This window comes from Cavia porcellus, unplaced genomic scaffold (genome assembly GCF_034190915.1).
Source record: "Cavia porcellus strain 051 isolate PalLab524CR breed Dunkin Hartley unplaced genomic scaffold, mCavPor4.1 scaffold_4, whole genome shotgun sequence".
NCBI classification, from domain to species: Eukaryota; Metazoa; Chordata; class Mammalia; order Rodentia; family Caviidae; genus Cavia; species Cavia porcellus.
Genome location: NW_026947487.1, coordinates 39379775 through 39406140, shown reverse-complemented (window position 1 = coordinate 39406140; position 26366 = coordinate 39379775). Strand labels below are relative to the sequence as shown.

At 35.5% G+C, this 26366-nt stretch overlaps 1 protein-coding gene across 3 annotated transcripts in view; it reads right to left on the bottom strand.

Moving 5' to 3' along the window:
- Positions 1-26366, bottom strand: part of Gpc6 (glypican 6) — a 1068618-nt gene that overhangs the window by 975519 nt on the left and 66733 nt on the right. Inside the window, exon 1 of one of the 3 annotated variants that reach the window (XM_063246933.1) lies at positions 11015-15457. The exons of the other annotated variants lie outside the window; for them this stretch is intronic. The gene's annotated coding sequence lies outside the window, so the exon portion shown is untranslated. Of the gene's footprint in view, positions 1-11014; positions 15458-26366 lie in introns of those variants that run through there. 3 annotated transcript variants of the gene reach the window in all.

Genomic DNA, 26366 nt, shown 5'->3' with positions numbered 1-26366 from the left:
TATACTTGTCAAAATTATTTATGTTTTATCTATCCCCTCAATGCATTTCCAAAGTAGAATACAAAACCCACAAAAGTATGACTTTGTCCTTATTGTACCTGAAAAGTGTTTAAAATGTGCAACAAATAAAAGAGGGTAAAGCTATAGATTAGTGCACTTAACCAACAAATCTTTCACTGAGATTCTTATGTATAATTTTCAAACCGGAATTTTAATATGGTGATTCATTTATCCATTTGAAATTATATTCTTTTAAAAGTACCCTCCCAAATTTCTCATCTGCATGCATTGTGAAAAGCAGAAATCTATTGATATAAATCTCTGTGTGACTGTAAGGATACAGCATGACACTCTGCCAGACATGTTAAACCCCAAAACCTGGAAGCAGCTGAAACTAATAGACTACAACCATGAATGTTCAATTTGCAAAAATCTTCCTACTGTTAAAAGTGACCACTTTCCTAAACTGGGAAATTCATTCTTCCCCTTACTTCTTTCCCTTGTTATCAGCTTTTGCTGGGTCCCAGTCTAGTGTATGGGATGAGAGTTCACTCACTGAACAATTAGTTACTAAATCATTACTGTATACTAGCCCTGCCCAAACGGCTGGAAATACAGCAGAAAGAAGGAAGAGCTCTTGGCTGCCTGGGGATTCTGGTATATTTTGAGAAACCTAATAAATGGGCAGGCAGTGAGGCTGTTGTGTCTACTAGGAGGTTTTACAGATAAAACAAGAAAACATAAACACATATTGAGTACTAAGTGAACCAGACGGTGCTATACAAACGGAGAATGCCATTTTTCTTTATGGAATACACTGTTTATTTCCACACAGAGAAGATACATACAAGGAGAGTCGCTATAGTAAAACATGGGACAATGGCCCACATTTTCAAACTATGGAACTGGGAAGTAGTGACACAGGAACAATAATGAGGACTATCAAGATGGCTCCAGTTACTTGAAAGGCCATCAGGTAGCAAAAGATCAGATTCACTCTGCACAATCTTTTGGATCAGAATTAAGACCTAGATAACATAACAAATCACTGTCCCGGGCATAAGGAAAATATTTAAAACACTGTCTCCAAGTACAATGGGCTCATTCCAAAAGATTCCAATCAAGCAGTTCATCAGTGGAGAAGTTGAGGACCGAGTAGTGGTTCTTATCTTTGGGGAGGAAACTCTGGTTTTAAAATTCTGGGAAGCTTAATCTATAAAACAACACCACAGCTGGCTCAGCTCACTCCCGACTCTTTCCCCTTGAGGTCCTGGACCACCTCACACCAATCTGGGAACCACTGAGGGGTAGCAGGAAGATGGGAGTTGGTCATTCTTTTTTTTTTTTTTTTTTTTTTTTTTTTTGTCTTTTTCCTTTTTATTGGTACCAGGGATCGAACTCACGACTGCCTGTTTGCAAGGCAGGTGCTTTATGCCGCTGAGCTAAACCCCCAGCCCGAGTTGGTCATTCTTATAGCTAACCTTATACTTTACTCCTAGTGACCTACTGGATGATATCTAACCTCTAATAGGGAATAGAAAATGCATTAAATAAACCATGCTTATGAAATTCAGAGAGATAATCATTCATGGACAGACACTAATGATGGTGATTAAGGAAGATGACTTTAGTTCAAACAAGCAAATGATTAAGCTTGAGAATACAAAATATTAAAGGGCTCTAATTAATAAAGTAACAAATTTTTCTTTTCTACTTCCTAGAACATAAATATGTGAATCATCCTTGTAGGATATAGATGAATGACCTTTATGTTCTAAAATTCAGCTAGGGCAGAAATCACTGTCTAGAAACCAAAGTAGGATTTCCAAAGGTCTCCTGGAAACATGTCAGAGATGCGTGTAACAAGACTTAAGCATAGCCAGAGCACTAATCAGAAAAGGGGACTGGTAAACTGATTACGATAGAGAGAAAATCCAAATGTCTTGCTTTTGCTGGTCTGGTTGCCTGTCATAAATTTCAATTTTATAGGTATCTTACTGAAGGAGTTATTACAGTTGTAATTTATCTTTAAAATCTAACTTTTCGTTCTTCCTATAGTTCCATTCAGTCATCAGCTGCTGGTGAATTATAATGCCCATATTCAACCCTCTGGGGATAATGACTACAGTCAAAATCACTCTTTTCGTTCTTTGCTGATTTATATTTATAGAAGGGAAAAGGAAAATAAAATATGAATCCCAATTCTTAAAGTCTGTATCTTCCTTGTAATAGTATAAAATATTAAATTTTAATCTAACAAAAAATAAACAGACACACAAAGAAGGTTTCTGGTGAGTTCTTTCCAAAAGGCTTCTCTACAGTTATTAAGGGTAGCAACTGAAATTTAATTCTGCTGTGAATTTAGCACCATCTGAGGTTGCAGGCTGCAACTGTGCTTTGGGAAATGAAAAATCTATGAAGGGGAAAAGAAATAAAAAACAAGAAAACAGAACTTAGAAACACCCACTCTTCCTGCTCCAACTTATTCTCCATTCTTTAGGCTTGGAAATGACCTGAAGAACAATCTAATGGCTGTGTTCCTAAACCATCTTTATAGAAGAATCTGCTTCTTGTTTGTTAACTGAAAAATAAATGTCTCCATCAGATAGGCAGACACCCTTTCTCTTCAGTGTGTACCAGATGTCATTTCTATCAACTTGACACATTAATTTTGGTTAAAAACGCAAATTTTGGAACCAGAATATCTGGCTTGCCTATAGAAGCTCTATCATATCCTGTCTATATGGCCTTGGACAAAATACTGAAGTTTTTGTGTCTCCATTTTTGCTGGTTTGAATGAATAAATGAGAACAATGGCCACCAACAAATAGAATTGTTGTGAAAATCAATTGAATAAATACAGCAGGCCATCCGTAGCTATGGTTCTACATGCAAGGATTCAATCAACTGCAAGTAAAAAAATACATCCATATTAAACACACCTATAGTTTTTCTTGGCAGTCTCCAAATAATACAGTATAACAGCACTTGATAGCATTTACACTGTACAGTGTTAGGTCTTCTAAGTAACCTAGAGGTGACTTAATGTACATCAGTGAATACACATAAATTATATGCAAGTACTAGGCCATTTTATATGAGACTTGTGCATTCATGGGTTTTGGTATCCACAGGAGTCCTACAAGCAAACTCTCATGGATATCAAAGTACTTACATAAAGCACTCATGATAAGTACAATGCATTTGTTCCATAGTAATCATAGCAATGGTAGCAGTAGACTAGTATTAAGAGTTGTATAAAAAGGAACCTTGAGAGGTATACAGGCACCTCCTAAAAACCACCACAGAATTAACATTCTTAGCTTGTGCCTTCGTCTCTGCGACAGATTTATACGTAATATGACATACTGAAAATCGAACTCACAATTTCACACCATATATGTGCATCTGTTGTACTTTTGGAATAAAATGAACTTTCAAGCGTCAGCACAACTCCACAGCTTTTGATTGAAGAAATTTTCTATTAATGGCCACTGAATGGGGACAGTGACTGTACACTGCACTTAACAGGATGGCTCCAGGGATCACGCTGTGTATTTAACAAACAGCAAGCGATGCATATTTTGCTCTCATTAAGAATGAAAATTAGCATGTTAAATACAACAGAAAAGTTTTTCACTGAAGATTTGACAGCACTTGTCAGCTTGGACATTTTATGGCACCAGTGCTACCCACTAACAGGCAATGAAAGAGGGCTCCCTTAATTTTGGGGTGACTCATTCTCTTCCCTAAGGCTCATTCTCTCTTTTCCCTACCACACAGCAGGAATGCCCATCAAGAAAGGCCCTCATTTATTGGAATCTCTGCAGCTCCATGATACTGACTCTAATGAGGAAGATATTTTATTGCTACCTGCTCTCTCAGTCTGGCTGATAACCCACACACCTGTTCTGATTAATATACCTTACCAAATTAAAGGACTTGTACAGAACAGAAGTTCACTTAAAATTCCTAAGGAAACAAAGCTTCCTGAAAATTTTAGAATGATGATATAGGATTCCACCGACCAAAGCTCAAAAGCCAACTTGGAAAAAATGGAATGGATGGAAGGTGCCTGCCTTTCTGGAGGCAATGGGGCATCCTATTCATAATTTAAGCTGGATTAATTTCTGGCACTCAGTGAAACTAAACTGTTGAAGGCATTCAAATCAGAGGAGCAAACACTGCTCCAATAAAGATTATAGAAGAATCATACAGAATGGTACAAAGAGAAACACCTTCAGTCAGAGAACATAGCATGTAACATACATCATGTCAAACGTATCTTGTGCAAACATTTACATGTTTTGGGGGAGGGAGGGATCAAAGTCAGGACTTTGTACTTGCCAGGCAGGCACTTATGTCACTGTTCCAAATCCCTGGCCATAATAAATAATTTTTAAATGTAGCCCTTTTATATAATTCTTCTATCAATAGTAGCTCCATAATCCAAAATATTCCCAAAAGTTTCCTGCTAAAATTCTATACAGTACCAAGCAGACAGCAAGTCTCCTTTTATGAGCTAATAACACTTTTATCTATTGTGTTTTGCCATCTTTGCTTATAATAGGGTGAAGTGATTTCAACAAAATTAGATTTTGATCGATAACTATGAAATCTTATTACTTAGTGGAAGATTTCAATCTTTTTCATCATCAATTAAGATCGAGTATGCACACATTGAGTACAAGGCACTGTTACGTGTTCTGTGCCTATTCTCAGGAGAATAATAATTTCTCACTCTTTTCATAATAGAATTGCAAAGCAGTATTGAAGATTTGTCTGTTGTTAAGTAATCAGAATGAGTGTGAAGTAGTAACAAGTTCAAGGAAGTAAAAACTGCGTATTTGTAATAAAGAATGCCAGGCCTCCTCCAAATCAGAATCCATAAATTTGAATGTCCACAGGGACCAAGAAGTTAAACAGCAGGGAAAGCAGTGTGGTGAGATTCCAGACAGCGGCAAGACGCCTCCAAGCATTTCAACCCGCAAGCCCCATCTCAGGCTTCACCTTAGGTAGTCTAAGTGACAAGCAGAAACTCTGTGAGAGGGCTGACAGTCCCCCAATCCTTTCCAATGCAACTGAACAGGGAAAGCCAAGTACACAGGCTCTGATTTCAGCAGACCTAAGTATGAAGATCTTCTCTACCGGATACTATTTATCATTTTTACAAGTTATTCGACCGTTAATGGTTTCACTTTGCTTCTATCCAAAATAAGAATGGCAACAAAACAAAATAAACAAAACCAATAAGGATGCCTTGAAAATGTGAGGATACCCAAATGAAACACCATGGGAAGCTCAGACCTCAATCATGTAAGGAACATCACTGTAATAAGCCTGAGAATTATGCATATTCAGCACCACCTAAGTAATTAAATACTGTATTAGATATTTATTAGTATTTGTACTGCATATGACACACACTTCAGAAAAAGATAATTGCATAAACAACAATTACTTGGAAAAACACCTGCCTTCGAAACAATTAGCCATGCCTTTGGAATGGAGAAATAAGTAACAGACTTGAGGAATGATTCTTAAGATGAATCATTGGTTGAAAAAGACATTTGCCCTGTGGATAGGAGGGAGAAATCCATGTGACTAATTGTCCATTTTCTGTTGGTAACCATGGTTAATTTACTTTGGAGGTAAATTAACATTAAAGCAAAATATGTGATATTTCAAAGTTACCATCTGAAAATACCAGGAGAAAATTCTCATTTGAAATTCTTCTCAGTTGAAGGACTTTCAGACACAGTTTAGCAGGGAAGAAAGTATTCACAAGGCAATTAATAAATATGTATTCAAAAGACACTAAAAAAACTTAAATTGATTATACATGCTGTTATGCAGGACTCTTCAATCAGAAGAATGTCAGTTTCCCTTACATTGCTATCCAGTGCCATTATAATTCCAACAAAAATCTCAGCAGGAATTTTCTTGAACTTCAATTTGTTGATTGTATTAGGTTTATTAACGGGCTAAGTACCATGGAAAACCAGGACACAACAGTTTCCAGAAATAAACATGCACACATAAGGAAATTTTATTTATGGTTGGGCAGCATCACAGATAGGCAGGGAATTCACTACGAACCTTTTAGACACCCAGTGCCTCAACAGCAGCACAAAATTCAGTGGTTTATCCCAGGGCCACCAGTGAAATCAAACCTGAATATTGAAGTTTAAGGTTAGGCAAAAAGGAAACTTGTTATCTGATGTGCAACTTCTGGGAAGGCGTGGCTTGCATGGGACAGTGAGGTCTCTAGAGGCATGCCCACTGTGGCACACATGCCATGTGCCTGTCACCACTGAAAAAGGCTAATCAGTAAATGTTGACATGAACTGGTTATTCAACTAGAATGAAATGAATAGAAATCTTTATTGCACAAAAAAATGTAAAGAAACCACAAGGGAATATGTTCTTAAAGTTATAAGAATCACTTAATAAATATTATTACAGAAGGAACAAGCTGATGAATATGATTGTATTAAAGATATCCTCTTTGTGTAAGATGAATCAAAAACAAGAAAGAGTGACAAGAAAAATCATGAACTGGGATATTCATAGTGAAATACCAAGTAAAGATTCAAATATTATATATATATATATATATATATATATATATATATATGTGTGTGTGTGTGTGTGTGTGTGTGTGTGTGTGTGTGTGTATTAGAATATATAAAAAACTGCCAGAATTTAATAAAAAAGAATAATTGAAGAAAAAATATTGAAGCATAAAAATACAAACTTTGTAGAAGAATAGATACAATGACCCTCAAATACCCCACATCTAAAACACTGGAAAAACTTTAAGACTGCAACATTCAAATGTGGTTGATGTACAAACTGGTAGAACCACTTTGAAAAATAGTTATTTTTAGGCATTTTTAATAGTGTTAAATGTGTGCAAATCGTACGATCTTGGAACTGTACCGTACGTGATGTCTCTAAAAATAATTCCTATGCTTATCATACAGGGCAAGATTATTGTGGTAAACCACCTTTCCAATACTATAAAACAGAAGATGTCAAGTCCAACAATCTACTGCAAACACACCCCTCAAGGGACCTCTGGACCTCCCAATAGGCCCCATTTCCTCAAGGTTCAACACCACCTGCTCGTAGCACCACCATCGTGAGAGACCATGGACCTTTAGGGCAAGACAAGCATCCCAGTTTTAGTAAGCACAGATAGAAGCAGTAGTCACAGAACCAAAACTGTGAGAATAATTCCTCGGTGAACATTGGGATGTAGTCATCCTCGCTTTAGAGCAGAGGTGGTAAATCTACGGCACCTGTGCCATATTGATCTGTTTGCTTCACTGCAAGCTCTAAAAGGTTCACTACACTGGTCTAGAGCAAAGAAAAGGAGTTATGTATAATTACGGGCATAAGGATAGGATGAATTTCACATTAATAACATTGTATAAAAAGTCTTAAAATACATATGTATAATATGCTTCAAAAACCTGGCATAACTAACAATACTACTTTCTGTTGTAGATGTGGATCTCAGTAGCAAAGCACAGGAGTGACTTACACCACATTGAGTATGAGGTTTACCTTCACAGAGTGGTAGGGGTGGAGGTGAGCAGAAAGGGCACGGATGCAGGTTTGGGTAACATCCTTTTCTCAATGTACAGTGTGGGTCATATTACTGTGTGAACTCTACTTATTCATTAAATCAGTTAGGTACATGATACATTTCATAAGAAACACTTTTCAAAGAAGAATGATGTAAGTTCATGGTAGGTGGAGAAATTATTCAACTAGCTGGATCTGAGCATGTTTTTAAGCAGCAGGGTAAAGCAAAGATATTATGAGTTGCTCATAGTACTGGAACATCCAGTCCCTTATGAAATTTAAATAATGAAAGACAGGTAAGTGATGAAGGAATAATGTTTTAAGGGAAACCTGATATTTTAAATACTTTCCATAGTGGAAAAGTGGCCCTTATTCAAACAAATTCTCCAGACAGTATATGACTACATTAGAAAGAGAAAAACAAATGCATTTTCTTCAGAATGTGATAGAAAGCAGTTAATATTTCTCACGTAAATTATAACTATAGCCAGACTATTTTGATTTGATGAACCATCCTCTGCCAAGTTCCCTAAGAAAGAGAACTAAAGAGCATAACTTTTTAAAGAAAAAAAAATTTAAATATAACAGAAAGAGGGATATTTCAATTTGGAGTATATGGTGAGTGAGTATATGGATAATGGATAATGGATAATTTTCATTTATACAAAAGAAAAGTAAAATTCCTTCCAAAGGACAAAATGATAGATATACAAATAAAGTTAGGCTACTTGGGACCTAAACAAAATATAATATGTAAGAGTTTTTAAAAATAAAAAGGGAAAAAAGCAAATGTTATGAAATTTCAGATAAGCTGCTCATATGTGAGAGGATATAATATTACAGAGAATAAAAATAACGTTTATAAAAGGCATGAAATAGAATCACCAAGTGGTAGTCCTCAAGCCTTCCTAAAAATGCAAATAGGTGAGTCTTATCGAATAGTTATTGGTGATACATTCACCTGTCCATTAAACATTAATTTCTTCCTCATATTTTATTATGACATTTTTAAAAATAAGGCTCATTCCATAGGTCTACAGAAAGCAATATAAGAAGATATGATGGTCTGGTACAAATTTTTATTTGAAGGCTTGCTTTGTTTGGATTTATGCAAGCTTAGATATAATTCTATGTCTGTTACTTGGAAAAATGAAACCAGGATAGAAAAAAAAGAAAGATTTAAGAAAATCTGTCATTGAAAAGCAAGTCCTGAAAGGAGAACATGCAACACAATAGTACCAAAATCACCACCAGGTTGAGAGAAAAGAGCAGGAGCAACCCAGAGAGAAGATGATGGGTGACAACTTAAGAAAGACTAATTAAGATTTATGATAAAGCAGTGATTTTCAGTGGATTAATTCATAGTACCCTAGGAACACTGTGAAATTCAAGAGGATATTTTTGGTTATCAGAGTGACGGCTGGGCTCTAGCAGTAGTCTGAGTGGGCACTCAAAATGCTGAACCTCCAATAGCATGTAAGACATTCTTGCACAATGAAGAGTTGTCTCATCTCACATTCAAATGGCATCCATAGGAAGATAAATCGTGAGCTTTTGTCCTTTCTGCTTATGCTGACTTAGGTTTTAATTATTGTGGAGTAAGCTAATTAAAGTATAACTTCCAAGAACCATACGACGTCTTTCTGTGAAGTGGGTAACTGTAATGTTAAATAAAATATCACCTAAGCTTTCTTGAACTTTCTTAAACTGGGTTCATTTAGAGTTGCACTTTCTTGCAGATTTAAACATTATGAATTGTTCACAACAAAGATCTTATTGTTGGATTTAATGTAGCCAGGGAAAAAGAAATAATACACATATTGCTTAATGAACATTTAACAGTTTAGGGAATTCACTTGTATTTAAACATGTTTTGGTACCCTGCTCAGGGAGGAGGCCTGGAAGCACACAATCAGTAAGCATCAAATATTTCAACTGCACACCCCATTCTTTCCCGCAAGACTAGGGATACAGACTCTTCATCAGCAGCCCAAACAGAGACTACTCACTGATAACACATGAAAGATCTAGGAACTTCAGAAGATACTATAAATCTCTCTTCACAATAAAAAGTAATATAATCCACTTTTTATACCTCACTGATCCATAGAGTCAAAGGTTATAAGATAGCATTTACTGAGTGGCCAACCACACTTTTGATTGAACTGTAAGGAAATATTTTTCCCTTATTTAGTTATGAGTGTTTTAATCCATGAAGATGTCACGCATGACTATTTAGCTAGCTTTTACTTTTTATGTCAGATCAAAATGTTGTCTAGATACCCTAAATGATCTCGTTTGTATTCTGGGTTGAGTCAGAAAAGAAATTAAGAACATTTTCTCCGTGCCCAAACTGACAAAATCTCTGTGTTGGACTTTCCCTGAGGCCAATGTATTAATACACAAATTCCTCAGTACCTGTTTTTAACTAAAATATCATAAACTCGAAAGTTTAATTTGAGTCACCAAAAAAGCCAATTTCACGTGTGATTTTACCCAAGGTAATTCTTGCAAAGACTTCTTCTAATGTTTAAAAACACACAAATCCAGTATCCCCATTTTGGTCCTTCACCTCTGCACCTTCTTGATTGATGTCTGCAATTGAAAGTAGTAGCTTCTCCCCCATATTTGCATACTGTAGGTATGAACAGTAGGACATATGGGCAACCCTGGGTGTAACAGCTTTACATTTTCTAATATTAGCATATTCTTTCTTCGATACTAATTCTGCACTTAATAAATACATGGCAAATAAATATTTTATTTTTGCCATAATATTTTATACACCTTGAGCAGTGATTGAATTAATTTCAAAATTCTAATTTTCTTTACCCTCAAGTAACATTTTTTTAGGAAAGAGAGAGATACAAACAAAATAATCTTGCAGACTCCAGCTACTCTGTATTTCATGTATAAAATATAACACATATGTACATTACCGGTGCAAAAGGTTTGAGGGTTTTTTTTTTTTGTATCTAATACATAAAAACAGTATGAGAGTGGCTATAAACTATATGCAGCTACAAGTCCCTGAAATTTGGCTTTATTTCTTTATCATGGACTCAATCAAAGAATTTATATTTCTGCTGGCAGAAAATTACAGGAAATTAAAATTTACGTGACACATGCCAGAGAAAAATGTTCATAGTTTGGAAAGACTGTAAATATGAAAGTAAAAGCAACATTTTTTAAAACTGATCACTTTTCAAAAGTGATTTTTTTATATAATTGACAAAATTCGCATTACTCTGAATGCACAGATTCAGTTCTGCAGGCAACATCTGCTTCTTTTGTCACAGCATTGTCCAAACATTTTGCTACTAATTCCAAAACCAAAAATTTAGACATTTTGAAATGTGAATTCAACATGGTTCAGTATTTGCATTGTACACCCATAAAGTGGCAATATTTAAATACTTACCATTTTTCTACTTGAAGCACTTTCTCTGGCAGTGCTGTCCGCATGAAAACGTTTTCGCCTGGCACATATTACTCCATTATAAATGCACTTCACCTTCTCTGTACTCCCAGCCGAGCAGAGAGAGGCCTTGCGATGGTTACTAAGCTGGTCAGGAGCTGAGCCAGGACTTTAATCCAGGTCTTCTGATGTTAAGCACCTTTCATTATACAACTGTTTTCTCCCTAATGAGGTTTTGGTCTATTAGTCAAACTGAAACATCTCTATCTTCCTCATGCAATTGATTTCTTTCTTTCTTTCATTTTTTTGTTAAATGAGAGTAGTCAATGAACAAGTATAAAAGAAAATAAATCTACAAGACCAATTTAGAAATGGAAAGTCTTATGCCTAGAATATTTTCACAGACCATGTCATTCCAGCAGACACACTAAAAAGAATACAGTCCCAATCAGAAAAATATTCCAATTATTAAGAGGCCAGTATATGCTCCAGTTCCTAAGAATGTATTTGGACAATGCTCAGAACGATAAGAATGCTCACCAGTTATAGCAAAGAGAGTTACTTATAAAAAAGATAGCTTTAAGCCAAATGCCTACTTAAAAAAAAACCTCAGTCGCATTTGAATACACAGAAATTATTAGAAAGAATCCTCCTCTCCGCTTATCTGTATCTCAGAAAAGTCCTTTTTGTTACTTCTATCCTTTTCATTTCTTATCTAATAGGCAGAGAAAAAGAAGCTAAGGATTCTTTCTCAACTGCTTTTGGTAGTGAGGCAACTCACAAGCAAACACCAAAACATCTGCTTCTCAGTACAGGCTCAAAATATGACATGCAATTATATATATTTATTTCACAAATGACATTTGCTATCTTCTTCCCTGGAGGCAAAAAATATTCCACATCATTTTCCTCCCAAAAAACACATTTCTTAAAAATGTTAGCTGGACATTTTGGTTTTTTCTTTCTTTTTTTATGGATTAGAGTTGAAAAGTCAACACAAAAATAAAGTGGGGTTTGGATATGGTTATCTGTAAAGATGAGTTCATTGTTCCCCTTTGACAACCATAAGTAAAGTCAACAAAACATATTCATTCCAGCTTGACATCACCAATTATTTTCAAGATGAGTGAGATTACAGACTTTCTGCAAAAAGCAATTTTATTATAAATGAATGTGTAGGCACACATATCCAGGCATTCCTTGATCTACAAACAGCACTGTTCCTGAAGAAATTTGCTATAATTTTCTCCTAAAGTTTGGTGTATGTAGCAGCAGTGAGTGTGTGTATACATGTGTGCGTGCATGCATGTGCATATGTGTGCACTGTAGGTATCTTTAACTCGCTTTTTACAAGTTCACCAGAGTGTGGTTCATGATCCAGCAACATCAGCATCACCTTGAGCTTCTCAGACACAGACTCTCAGTATCCATTCAGACCTTTTGCACAAGAATCCGTATTTTAACAACATTAGCAAGTGCTACAGTTTAGATCAAGAATGACCCTCAAAACTCTCCGATGTTCACAGGCAGGGCTTTGGGAAGGTGATTCAGTTGTGGCAGTGACTGGCTGTATATGTATATGGGGGCGCTGGTTAGCGGCAGGTCACAGGGGTGTCACCTGCAAAGGTGTATCTTCCTTGCCAGCTCCTATCTTTGTTCTCTGCTTCCTGAGAACCAAGAAGAGAACAGTTCCTTTCCACCATGCTCTTTCTGCTTTAAAGCCATTCATGGACTGAAAACATGCACCCAAATAAACCTCTCTCCCTTTAAAATGGGGGTGTCAAGTATTATGTCTCAGAGCTGAACTGAACAAGACATTAGGGAAGTCCAATGCACATGGAGGTCTAGGAAGCACTACCTATGTCTCTCAACACCAAAGTCTCTATTACTTCCCAACCAGTTTAGTTCATTTATCCAAAACTGAATGTCACTGCCCCTCTGAGGAGCCACTCCTCAACTCCATGTACAATCTCTTTCTCCTCTTCTATTTACTGTAACTGAGCATGATGAGCGTATCAGCTTGCTTCTAGTCACCTAATCTGAGAGCTGCAGGCTGTCCCAGGCATCACTTGCTACTCATTGAGGACAAGATCCATGTCTGTGTTGTTCCCTTTTACATTCCTTGCCTAGTGACTGGTGGGTCTATCTGCTAAATGAATAAAAGTAGTAACTACACGGAGAGTTCCTTGCACATCTCCATTGTGTCCATGTTCCTGGAATCCCTTAATCAGTCCCTCAGGCTCCCATTTCACCTCTAGTTGTTCCATACACTCAGTGCCACCAGATTGATTCTTCTAGAACACAAATCAGAGGCACATCTCCTATTTATGTACTCCATCACTCTTTATAATGCTGTATGTTAAGGTCTATAAATAAAATTCATAGCTGCAGACTGGCAACTACTTACCCTTCCCATAATGCTGCTCTCTGTCTTTTTTTTTTTTTTTTTTTTTTTGTCTTTTTCCTTTCTATAGGTACCGGGGATCGAACTCACAACTGCCTGCTTTCAAGGCAGGCGCTTATGCCGCTGAGCTAAACCCCTAGCCCCCGTTGCTCTCTGTCTTACTCATCTGCCCCAACCACAACCCCTGTGCCAGTTTGACAGAGGATAAGCAATCCTCCTTTCTATCTGACTCCTCAACTGGAGGGTATTAAATTAAATCCTTATGGCTCAAAGTAATACGTTAAGTTCTCACTTCTGAGAAGTGATAACAGGCTTTAAAATATTTAAATTAACATTAAAGTTAAAAGTATATGCAAAAAATGTTTCAAAAGACAGTTACTACATGGAAATAGAATACTATTCCTCATAATTGTGTGTGTGCATAGAAAATGTTTCTACATGAGCTAACTGGATGAAAATTTTTATTACACTAATGCAAATAAATTAGGTCTGAAATTAACGTCATAATTTCTGGTATGTTTCTGAAATATGAACATTTCTCACTACTCCAAAGATCTTCATAACTCTTCCAAAATTTAGCAAGCATCTACAAATCTTAATTTCCCATTCATTGAGCATGAATGTTTGTTACAATTTTTCCATGGAAATATTAAAGAGATTCTGTGCTGGCTCCAGTTTAGACTTACAAGTAAATACCACCTTTTGGTTGTTGCTAGAGGAATCTAAACACAGCATCAGGCCAGGAATCATCACTAAACTGGGAGCCTGAATATGCAGCTCCAAAGCCTAAATATCCTCACATTTATACAGTACACATTTACACACTCACAGGTACACACTGAAGATTCCATCTACCCTAGGATGTGGTGCACATAACCTCACTCTTCCCTGACACAACAGGACACTTGCATCCTGCACCACTGAATATTCTTGCTTCAGGTCCATTGTCACATTTTGATAAAGTTTTTCTTGACTTCTCTTCAAAATTAATTATTTGTTACCTTTTCTATTTTCACAATACCTCATAAAGACTACTATCATAGCAGGCTTTAACAATTTTTTCCTATGTCTATATCCTTCCAAATTCTAAGTGCCTGGGTACAGGATCCAGATCCATTTCATCTTGTTATCCCAGATAGTTAGCACTCCACAATGAATAAGAGATCTCTACCATCAGTGCAACAGTTCAGTGCAGAGCTGCACATGCATAGTTCTGTTGAGGAGGAGGAACTTTGTAAGGCCTAAGTATTATGATTCAAAGTCAAGAGCTAAATTCTTTGGAATCTAGATAAATCCCAAGGAGCCATGAGCTGAGCAATCAATAGGACCCAACTTGGAGAACAGGTGCAAACTGGCAACTGAGGATCCCCCACAACAACAAAGTGCAATGTTTCCTCCAAGAATGAGTGGGTGAGTGGACATCAGAAAAAACAGGAAAAGTAAGTAAAGGGGAATGGTGCCAAGACCTCTCTATGAATACTCCTTGGTAAGATACACACGGGTACATACACCTCACATATTTTTCCATCTTATGTAACAAATTCATCCACATAGAATGTCTTCATGGTGCTATTGTAGATATCTTAAGTATATAATAGCCAGTATAACAGAAATATTAATAACGTAAGAGTGGCTGAGCTGGCTACTATGAAACTGATAGAATAAAGTGAATTTAACCTACATAGTCTATCAAAAGAGTCACCAAACAGATGTAAAACAGATTCATATAAAACAGATTCATATAAAATATGAATCAATCATTTTTGCCACTGGATGAATATTTAAGATACAGAAAACTCCAGATAGGAGAAAATGGAAATCACACCATACCACCATCCATCTGGCTGATGGAGAGCAGTGCTACTCAACTTGAAGTGCTTCTTACAAACCCTCGGGAGACGAGTGTAGCTATCAAGCAGATAGTTTTAGAAAACTTTGTAGCAAGTTTACATTTTCATTTCTATTGGATCTAATAATAAAAATTCAAGGCTCTTTTTTTTCCTTTTTATTCAATTTTGTAAAATAGCCTTCTTATATTTTATGAAATAATCGATTTGGAATGAGTTGGAAGGAGGAGGGGGACAAGAAAGGAGAGAGAGGCATGTGGGTGGAGAAAAGGAAGACAGAGGAAGGAGGAGGAGAAAGAAGGATTCTTCACCACAAGGAGTTCAAAAAAACCACTGCAAACTTCAGTGTGGCCACACCAGAAAGTCCACCTCATCAGCAGGTAATACTGATGTCACACAAGAAGATAAAGTGGGCTGAAAACTCCATAAAAAAGATTGGGGACAGCTGTTATCTGATTGTTCAGACTGCTCATACATAAGGTACACAGGGAACAATGACTTAGCACTTCTCCTGTTCACTGAACAAGGATACATGGCAGCAATTTCTGTGGAAAAAATGAAAATGTCCCTGCTATAAGAATCATATTTTTATTTGCATTTGATGGATTTAAAGGAAATTCTTTCTAAAGTCTGCTTCAACTCTAAAATTCTCTGATTTTCTGAATGTGCTCTTGGCTTACTGATGAAAAGTATCCTGAAATGATTCAACTAAAGTTTTAAAAATCATTTATGACATGCTAGAATCAAACGAAAGTTTTCAGTTAAACTTATCTGCACAATATGTGATGTAGTATAAGACTTCCTATCCAAGAAATGCCTGGCAGTATCTGAAACAAGACATTAAAGACAACATAAGGCCTTACCTGAGAATGAGAAATATTTCTTTAGTTATACTTATAGAAAATATTACAAGAAAAAAACAGGAAAGAAAGGAAAGAAGGCAGGGAAAAATGAACAATTTGCCTGAGAAATGAGGTACACAGTGAACAGAATGCGAACTGTTTGTGATAAATTAGGCAGTGCTAAGGTAGCAGTCCTATTTGAACAGTACACAGTCATTAAGGATGGTAAATTATCAAACCCCAATGAGAAGTGATTCTGAGTAAGCAAGAGAGAGCGATACAGTAATTCGACAGCATTAGACAGGTGACCTCATCACAGTTTTAAATAGCCTGTCCATTATAAGCATATATTATCACCCCATGAAACTGTCATAGACTAAATGCTGACCTGGAAATTAACAATCAAGCATATTGCAGGAAAATTGTTAAATGAAACTTTTTGTTTATAACCAGCATGGTGCTGATTAGAGAAAAAAATCAAAACCACTGTAACTTTTAAATTGCTATTGTTATAACAGAATTCAACTAAACTTGCATTAAGAAACACAATAGTCTACCTGTCTTAAAAAAAATCATTTTACCCTGCTGTGAAGATTTTTTGAAGGATACCACTTGTTACCATCAAGAAAGAAAGTTGTATGCAAAAGAAGGATGTTGGAATTTGGTTTTGCAGTTGATAAGGAGTTGCTATAAATAATACCATATTTATATTTCCAATGTAAAATTATAATAGCATTAAAATATATTACTAGGGTTGGCCCTATGCATATTCTTTACAAAACTATTTCTAGCAGTAATTACTATTTGCAGTTACCTTGAAATTCATAGCACTTCCAAATCACTTCTCCTCTCTTTAATCTTCTTTGCATGTTTCTATTTTTCTTCAGTTTTAATGAGAGATGCAAGAGGACACTAAGCCAAACACATTTTCTAATATTGTCTCATTGAACTGGAATCTCAATATAGGATGAATATATATATATATATATGTATATATATATATATATATATATAGAGAGAGAGAGAGAGAGAGATACTCAACAGTATGCTACCCCCAATTAAATCAGGATTTTGCATTTTAGTAAGGAAAAAAACAGTATTGTTAATCATATTATTCACTCACTCTCTTAAATTAAAACAAGAGTTGGTTCCTTTGTTTTTGTTCTGTCCAGCAGTATGAAAGAACAAAAGATAACAGAATAACAAAAAAGGCCTGCCACATATTTATGAACAGCTTAGATACTGAGGTTTCCTATAATTTCCTCAGTGACAGAGGGAGGAAAGTCTCAAGTGAGCTGCTATACTGTATGTCCACTTTCTCCAATTCCAGACACTAAACCTATCAATCATCTACAAAATACAGAGTAACGCTCCATCTCTTTGGCGTCCATCAGAAATTTCGCAGCTAGTCTCCTCTTGTAAAATGACAAAGCCATAATAATAGTTGAACTTATTGTAGGAAAATACGTATGATGGAACAAGAGGACATGACTATGACAAAAAGCAGTACGAGTAAGTGGTTTTCCTCTCCATTTATCATTCCTCCTGAATCTTCTGTATACTCTGCTGAAATAGATGAGCTTATCACAGCACAGTAGCATCCAAAAGAGTCCAACATAGAAACAAAAGGCAGACTTCACAAGCAGAAGACATTTAACATTGGATTTCAATCAAGGATTGAGCCTACTCTGTGTATTTCCCTCTCCATTGACCATCTTAATAAACCCAATTGAGAATTTCCCGTGATCCAGTCAGTTTTCTGTTGAAGTCAATACAAAAATTAATGTAGAGGACAGGGAAGGTCAGCACTGACTCTGCAGGGATTTTCCTTCCTTCAGATTAAAAGCTTTCATAAACCCAACTTTAAAAAAAAAAAAAGGAACAGAAAGCAAAGCAAAACAAAACAGAAGAGCATATCTCTCATAAAAACTGTGGGTTTGGGAAAACGGAAGAAAGTATGTGAAACATACATTGGCCACGAGCACACTGTGAGTTCAAAGGGTGGCCTTATTAAAAGCACTAACAAAACCCTAAGCAGTACACACAGTGGCAAAAAATAAGACAGTAAAAGCGTAGCTTTTCCAAGTGTTCTAGTTAAAAAAGATTGATAGTAACTCATTTTTCAGAAACACTTTGAAATTCCCAGTAAATTCATCAAATATTTTTTTAATTAGAATGGATTCTCAGGCAGAGGTAAATACATACTTAAGTGCATACTCCAGTATTTAATAGGGAAAATGGTAAGAGAAGAAATTTTTAAAAATCTGAGTTGATCTCTAAATACAGGATCACATATAATATCCCATGAATCTATGAAAGTGTCAGAAGAGCAGCCTGTTCTCAATCCCACAAAGGATAAAAACCACCTTCTCCACTGCATTGTTAAGATCTCTGCCTCGCATAGTCCTAAGAAAGGTCTCTTACCTGGAAGCTCTGTCCGAATTATTGGCTATTGGCTTGCTAACGAAATTGGCTCAGAGATTTAACATGCCTTGGCCCTCACATGTGGATAAGATAATGGCAGGTTAAGCAAAGTGTATATGCTCTAGTAATTAAATAAACCAAGAGAAAAAGGCACTCATGTATACACTGAGCAATGAAACAGGTTTTTAAGCTATGAATTCCTAACCGTATTTTTAAGATTTTCATGTTTTGGTTTTAGAAAAGAATTTTATCAAAATAAAACTTTCATAGAATGATTTTAAAAATTATTTGGCAATTAATGCTTGTAGATGCTCAACCCATAATAGGAGTTTCAAAAATGGTTCTTTTAATTTTAATTATTGTTTAGTGATTGCAAAAAAAAAAAAAAAAAAATTGTCGGTTTAAAAACTGTGGCTTCCCAACATAGAGGCCAGTTCAGAGATTACATGAGACAACACTCTAGTCGGTTCCTTTCCTGTCTCTGGACCAGGTTTTTGCATTGTGTTCAGCAACACTTAAATCCAACTGCATGTGGATATTCACACCTGGGCTCTAAGAGCTCAAGGGAATGCTACCATCTCTGTATCACAAACAGCCAGCCTGGCCTCTGAAGGGTTCACTTTGAGTGGAAAATGACTTTTGCCTGTGTATCAGAAACCCAAGCATGAATGTCTATTTTATTTCTGTATCTCAATGACAGACTACCCTGAAGGCCTTTGGTTCGTAATGATCTGGAGGTATGAATAAAAAAATAGTTTTCCCACTCAAACAGCATGGTTAATCAACAGAGGTTGCAGCTTAGAGCACTTTGTTAAAAATATAGTAATGACTTCAGGTGCAGTCAGCATTGCAACACACTACAGATGCAGAAAATGGGTAAACCATGTACAGTCACTAATATTTAAGGCCAGACTTAACGACATGGTAGCCTTAAATATTATGACTAAAGGATGTCTCCCTGCTGGAAAGTAACACCAGAAGTGTTTTCATCATAAATAAAGAATAGCACATACACTCATATTAGCTATTTCTTTATTTTCTTCATTTCATGAGTACTTACATTACTGAAAGAACTAGGAAATGTTTCATTCATATGATAAAGTTCTCACAAAATTTATACTCTGCACAGAGAAAGAAACATGTAAAGAGTCCTAAGCCAGGCAGAGATCACTCAGAAATTATTTTTTACATACATGATAAAAATTTAAAAGGAAACATTTTAGTAGTATCATTGCAATAATATATGTAATAATTTCTAATTTAATAATATTTAGTATTTTTAAAATAAGTACACATTTAATCTTAGTGAAACAATGTAAAATTTAATATAGAATATTAACATTTAATGGTGATTTGAATCTCTAAATCTCTAAAAGTAAATGATTTGTCAAATACTATTTTAAAAAATAGCTAATCATTAATGAAGTGATTGAGTATGCAGAGCCTTTTCTATCAGTTGAAGGTTTAATTATAATTTCAAAAGCTAATAATTGCTAATTTTAAAAGCAAAGTGAATAATGACTATAATTACATTTATAATCTAGGGGACAACTACAGAGTACTTTCTGTATTTTTTTAAAGAATACACTGCATTATTTCCCTATAATACAGTAATCTAAGGTTAAAACAACTGTTTACAATATAATTATCTTTGGTTTTTATAGTAAAAAAAATTACAATTTTCAGAGAATTTCACAGTAGAATCATGTTTATAACAAGCAAGATATTTCTTTAAACAAAAAAAACCAAAGTTATTGTTTCAAATGTGCATAATATTTTAACTTTTGGATCTTAAGATATGAAATACCTTATTTTTACAAAGAAAAATGCAAGGCATTCATTAAAAAATAAAGTACGCATCTCATGCAGAAAAATTTCCTCCATATATTGCTGGTGAGAAAGCCAGTTGGAGAGTATTGTTATGTAGCATAATCCATTCATCTATATAGTCCTTAGAGGGTGAAACGCCACAAAATTCCACTCTAAGGCATTAACAGAAAATATAAAATGTGCAGACCCAAAAAACTATTCACCTTGGTTACATAAAGTGAATTCAATTAGGAAGCTTCCAATTTACAAGAACTTCCAATTTACCAAGTTACAAGGACACTAATTATTATGTAAAGTGATGTTTTAAAGACTATGTACATACTGAAGGACATGTTCTTAGTCATGTCACATGGTTCATGTTACTATTATACTTAAAATCTTCTCATATATTTCAACTAAGCTTTGAGAAATTGATGGAAATCACTCCTATCTTAGTACAAAAGATGTTGTTTAGTACAAACAAAATATACTTGTGGCAGAGTGACATTCTAAGAAAAGAGCAATAGATCAGTTTTTCTTAGCAAAGAGAAGGAATATTACTTGATTTCCATAGTTTCAATCCTCAAGACTTCATTGGAACGAAGTCTTTGTTTACTTGTTTGGTTGCTTTGAGCTATTTTTATATTTGGGCTCTGGCAAATCAACGATCCTAGAAACTATCACATCAAAACCGCAACAGCAAAATATCTTAACAGAAAAACAAGGACAGGGACATTTTAAATTACATCTACTTAGACCTAAAAAACAGTCTTCCAAAACACAGTTAACATGTGATGACAATATCATGTTAAAGCCCTAACTTAATTACTTAGAACACATTGCTTTTCTATTAAATATGAAAATGGTTATGTCTCTAATATCTGCTTTCATTATCACCTAATGTTATTATAGACTAGATTACATTATTATCCGCATGGCAAAAATGGCTTCAGCAGGGTTTATAGAGCCAAATAGGATATCATTAAAGTCAAATTAAACCATCCATTGGCTGGGGAGATCTAAGTGGGCACACTGGATTCTACAAAAGGCAAAAATGATATAATGTCCTCAGAAGAAACCGTTGTTATTGCAATATTCTAAACTAAGGATTTCAAGGTGCTCAAGTAAACCAATTATTCTTCATTTAAGCCACTGTACCTGTCACCATGAACACCCCGTCAATAAATGGCTTGCTAAAAGGTTATTGACTTACGGACTTAAAGCAGATTATCAAGTTAAGAGAAGGAAATTGTTCTCTAATGATGGAAAAACAACACAGCCTTGCCAAAGGGATCAGCAGGCTATGTGAAATTATGTCAAGTATCTGTAAAAAGAGAAAACAATGGATAGAAAATATTGTTTGCAATTAATAAAAATAATACAACTAAATATACCACTGATGTTTAATCAATTATAGTCTTTCTTGTTTAAATGGTTAAAACTCAAAATACAAAGTAACAAGTATATGCATAACTCACAGTGTAAAAAGAAATTGCCTTGGGAATAAAGTTCTTTGCGTAGCACATACACAGGAGTGTGAGTGTACCTCGTTCTCAGGGTCTATTGACACTTTGATAGAAATGAGTAATGAGGAAATCTACTGAAAAATGAAAAGCACTAAAAGAAATCAATTTCAACAAAAGAAAATAATTCAAATCTACAGAGAGAAAAATGACTATTTTCAAAAGACTCTGAAACTCTGGTTTGGTAATGCTTTCTGAAACACTGCCAATTTCACCTAAGAGAGATGTGAAATGACTGCGTAGTTATGTTGCTTAGCTACTTTTTATGCCAAAATAACTCTGAAAAATGTGCTTATTAATCACATACCATTAAGAAATATTACACATAACTTTGAGTACTGTATCCTGTAAAGTACTCATTTTCTCGTATGCTTTCTTTTCTAATTTTACTCTTGATTAGGAATTTAAATTGTTTTTAATCTGACTATTCCTAAAACCTTTTGTTCCTGGCTGTGAACTCTCAATAGCTAAGTAACACCCAGATGAGGATTTTAGAAGTAGATTCATTGACTGTTCCTGATCTATAAGTTTGCATAGAATTTCAATTCTGTCACTATAGTCACCAGTGCATTGTTAGCATTCCAGTTATAGTACAAGCCAGTTAACGAGTGCTGTGTCTTTATTTATGTCATTATTTGTCTACAAAGAGACTATGTCTCCAGATTCCTAGAAAGTTCCTCAGAAGCTTAACCCCAAAACTTTTAAAGCAATTATAGCTGACCTATAGCAATTACAATAGACTCTGGAGCATTTGTCTGATTTTGAAAGTAATGTAACCATACGATTACTAAACTATCACTACAAACAATCAAATAAGCTGTAGTATCCGTGCTTGTACTAATGGAAGCATAATGTTCCCTGTTTGAAAGAAATAATCACCCTTTATGACTGAAGACTCATAGAAGGTTTAGAAGAAGAAACTGGATACTCACTACATTCAAATAGCAAAGGATTATCTCGAGGAGGAACTGTTGATTTCTTCTGTGTCCCCACAAAAAACAAAACAAAACAAAACAAACCCATAAACATGAACTGAGATTAACAATATCAACAAGAATGAAAAAGGGGGAAAAGAGAATTAAATAAAAGAGGGAAAGAGGAGAAGGGAAGGTAATTTAAAAAATAAACAAGCTGTATTAAGTACATATACCAACTCCCCAAGATGACTGTAAAATGCAAAGACGTACTAATGTATTTTTTAAATCCCAATTGAATCAGCAGAAAATGTAGGTAACTATCTCTCGTTCCTTACAAAACTATTTACTGACTATCAGAGCTACCCAGAAATGGAAAAGGTGTCAATATCTTTCACAGTTACCGCCTGGCTGACCCCAGAAGTCCACACTTTAGGATCTTTAGAATGGGAAATGCTCTTTCTAGGCTCCTTTGGCAATGGTCATGCATTGAGGTTTAACTCTCTAATTCTTAACACCTGCTTTTTATATCAGAAATAAATTCTTCAATAATATAACCTACTTACATGTCACATCCATATAATATCCTGACTCTAACATAAGCTGTCAAAGAATTTCACAGTTTACAAAAGCTATTCATTACAAAATAATAGTGGTGTATCACATAAATGCAAAGACCAAGAAGATAATGAAACTACAACTCCAGATTGTAGTCACCCATACTATCAGCTGTTCAGATACTCAGATCAGTACTGTCCTTGGTCTTCTGATTTGTTACAACGGTTAACCATGCTGGTAAACTACAACAAAGTAGTATTTTTCTTGATTTGCATGATAGTTGCATTTACCTAAAACCCCAGGGAAAGAATGTTTTTAAATGCATAGTGAAGTTAGTTTTCAAAGTCAGAAAATCATCTACAAGATTTTCATTTATAGAAATCATTTCAAGGGCATTCAAAAGACAGAACACAAGACATCTTTATGACCTGCAGAGAATCTAGTGGTTCCAGTGTATCCAACCAATGCAAGTGTGTGGCACCCACTCAAGTACAGTAATGCAGAAATATCACTATCACGCTTCCAAAGTATCCCCTGTGATAGATCCTGCATTAGCCCACACCACTGAGAAGGATCTAACAGATTCTCCAGAAAGAAAATGAAGCTAAATCCAGAGTTGAAGCAGCAGATAGGGAGAGAAGTTAAGGCCTGCAGGAATTCCTTGACTGGAAGAACACTTGGCTGCTGTGCTTCTGACGTTTCTGTGGGTGCATTTCCTGAGCATCTCAGTTGCAGCTTAGACGCAGAGGGAGGCTGTGGTCCCCCCTAGCTAGTCTCAGCTAGTATCCAAAGACTGGAAAACCACTTGCAAAGGAAGCTGGAATGCCAATTTATACATCGATGATACTATGAGGCTATAGGAAATGTTTGTTCTCCAACCCAACTGGTAAAGTCAGGTCCCTAAAACATCTATGGTATCACTGTTGTCTTTCACAACTAGTCACCACAAACAACTCTTCTTGTAATGTATTCTGTGATTTTTTATCACTGGACAAAATGCTTGAGAGACACTACTTAAAGAAGAAGAGTTTATTTTAACTCATGGTTTCAATCCATCATCACCTGGTTCCATTGCTTTTGGCTGGAGTTGAGACATAATATCAAGGCAGTTGAGCCATGGTAGTGGAAAGCTGCTCACAGATGGGAAGCAGACTGGGAAAGAGCCAGAGAGAGTGGGAAGGGCTGGGGATAAGACATACCTTTCAAAGCTATACACCCAGTGACCTAGTACCTGAACGGGGCCACATCCCCCACTCAAATATGAAACCATCCATAAATTAATCATTGGATGAAGTCAGCAACCTCATGACTCAGCTACCTTTGCAAACCGTACCTCTTAACATTGCTGCATTAGCAATCAAACCCTCCATGCATGAGTGTTTAGGAGACGTTTCATGGAAACCATAATAATGGCAGTGACCATATGCTTCATCATCCAAACCAAGTCACTTTTTATGGCAAAATTCTCTGCTCTTCACAAATTGCATGGCACAACACACATGTGGCTGTGAACTGTTATATGTCAACATGACTTGATCAAGCACTTCAGACCAGATGAACAAAGTTCAAGGTGTACCTGTGGGTCACTGACAGATAGGCCAGGAAACTGATAGGGGCAGACACACCACAGATGTGGATGGCACTAATCCATACGCTTGTTAGCTGGGTGAAATAGAAAGGCAATAAAGAAGGAAGTATTCATGGATGGAAGAGCTCTGGAGTTTGTTACTGTCTTTGAACACTGGTCTCCAGCTTCCCCAGTCTTCCAGCTTAAGACTTTCACTGGCAATGGCACAGTGAGATTCCAGGCCTTTGCCCTTCCTCATGCAGGGGCCACTCTGATTCTCTGGAGGGCACAGGTGGCTACTTCATGCTCTCCCTCTCCGATCCCACACATGGGCCTTGCGAACCCTTCCATGTCTGATCCTGTACAGGTTACTTAATAAATCCCCTTGCATAATTATATGTATATTTTCAAATTTTCAATTGATTCTTTTCCTCCAGAGAACCCCACATAACGCAACTCATAAACCAGGAATGACTGCCCAGGCAGAGCTGGACTTATCTATATTGCACTTTTTAAGTGTAAATAAGGAAGAGCCAATAAAGAATAGGAGCAAATGCACCTTATAATATTACTAAATACATAATATTCCCACACAGCTACCTAACCATTTAGGGTTTTTTTATTTATAAAAACATCATACCATCATAAAAATAACATAGCTTGCTGTTTTTATATATTTTCTTCAAGTAATACCTTTGCTGTATGACTAGGTGCAAACTAAAGTACATATACTTTAAATTGCCTGTACAAATTATAGCTTAAAGTACAAGTCATTCCAGGAAATTAAAAGCATCATAAAGTTAGAAAAATATATACATATATTATTTTATCTTTTAGTATATTATTTTAATAGCATGTTTTCAAAGTGTGTGTGTGTGTGTGTGTGTGTATATATATATATATATATATCCCTCGTAGAATTAGTTATGCAAAATGAGAACAAGCCTGTATGAATGTATTCTTACTATCCAAAACACAGCAATTTCATGAATTAACTTTAGGTTTATACTTCAATTCTAATAGTGAAATTGTTATTTTAAGTCATTCATATATATATATATAGTTTCATATATATATATATATATATATATATATATATATAAATGCTGAATATTTCATTAAAAAGTCACAATTTATACTATCCATAGCATTTAAATTCTTTTCAAAGAAACAGTTTATACTGTAAATAGGAATAACTTTTGTAGAATTTATAAGTGGTACAGTCTTCTGAAAATAAATCAGTATCTCCTTGAAAGGGGAAACTACCTGGATCTCCGGCATTTTCCAGCCCATTGTTCCAGTTTATGCTTTTTTTGACAAGCTGCCTACTTCATAAATGTTCACTAAATCAAACACAATCAATGAATGGATGATAATCATTCAATTAAGAACCTATAACAATTATCCCTATTCCAATGGCAATAAACATGTGTAATTCATAGTAATGTAATTGCTCTTAGGATTTCT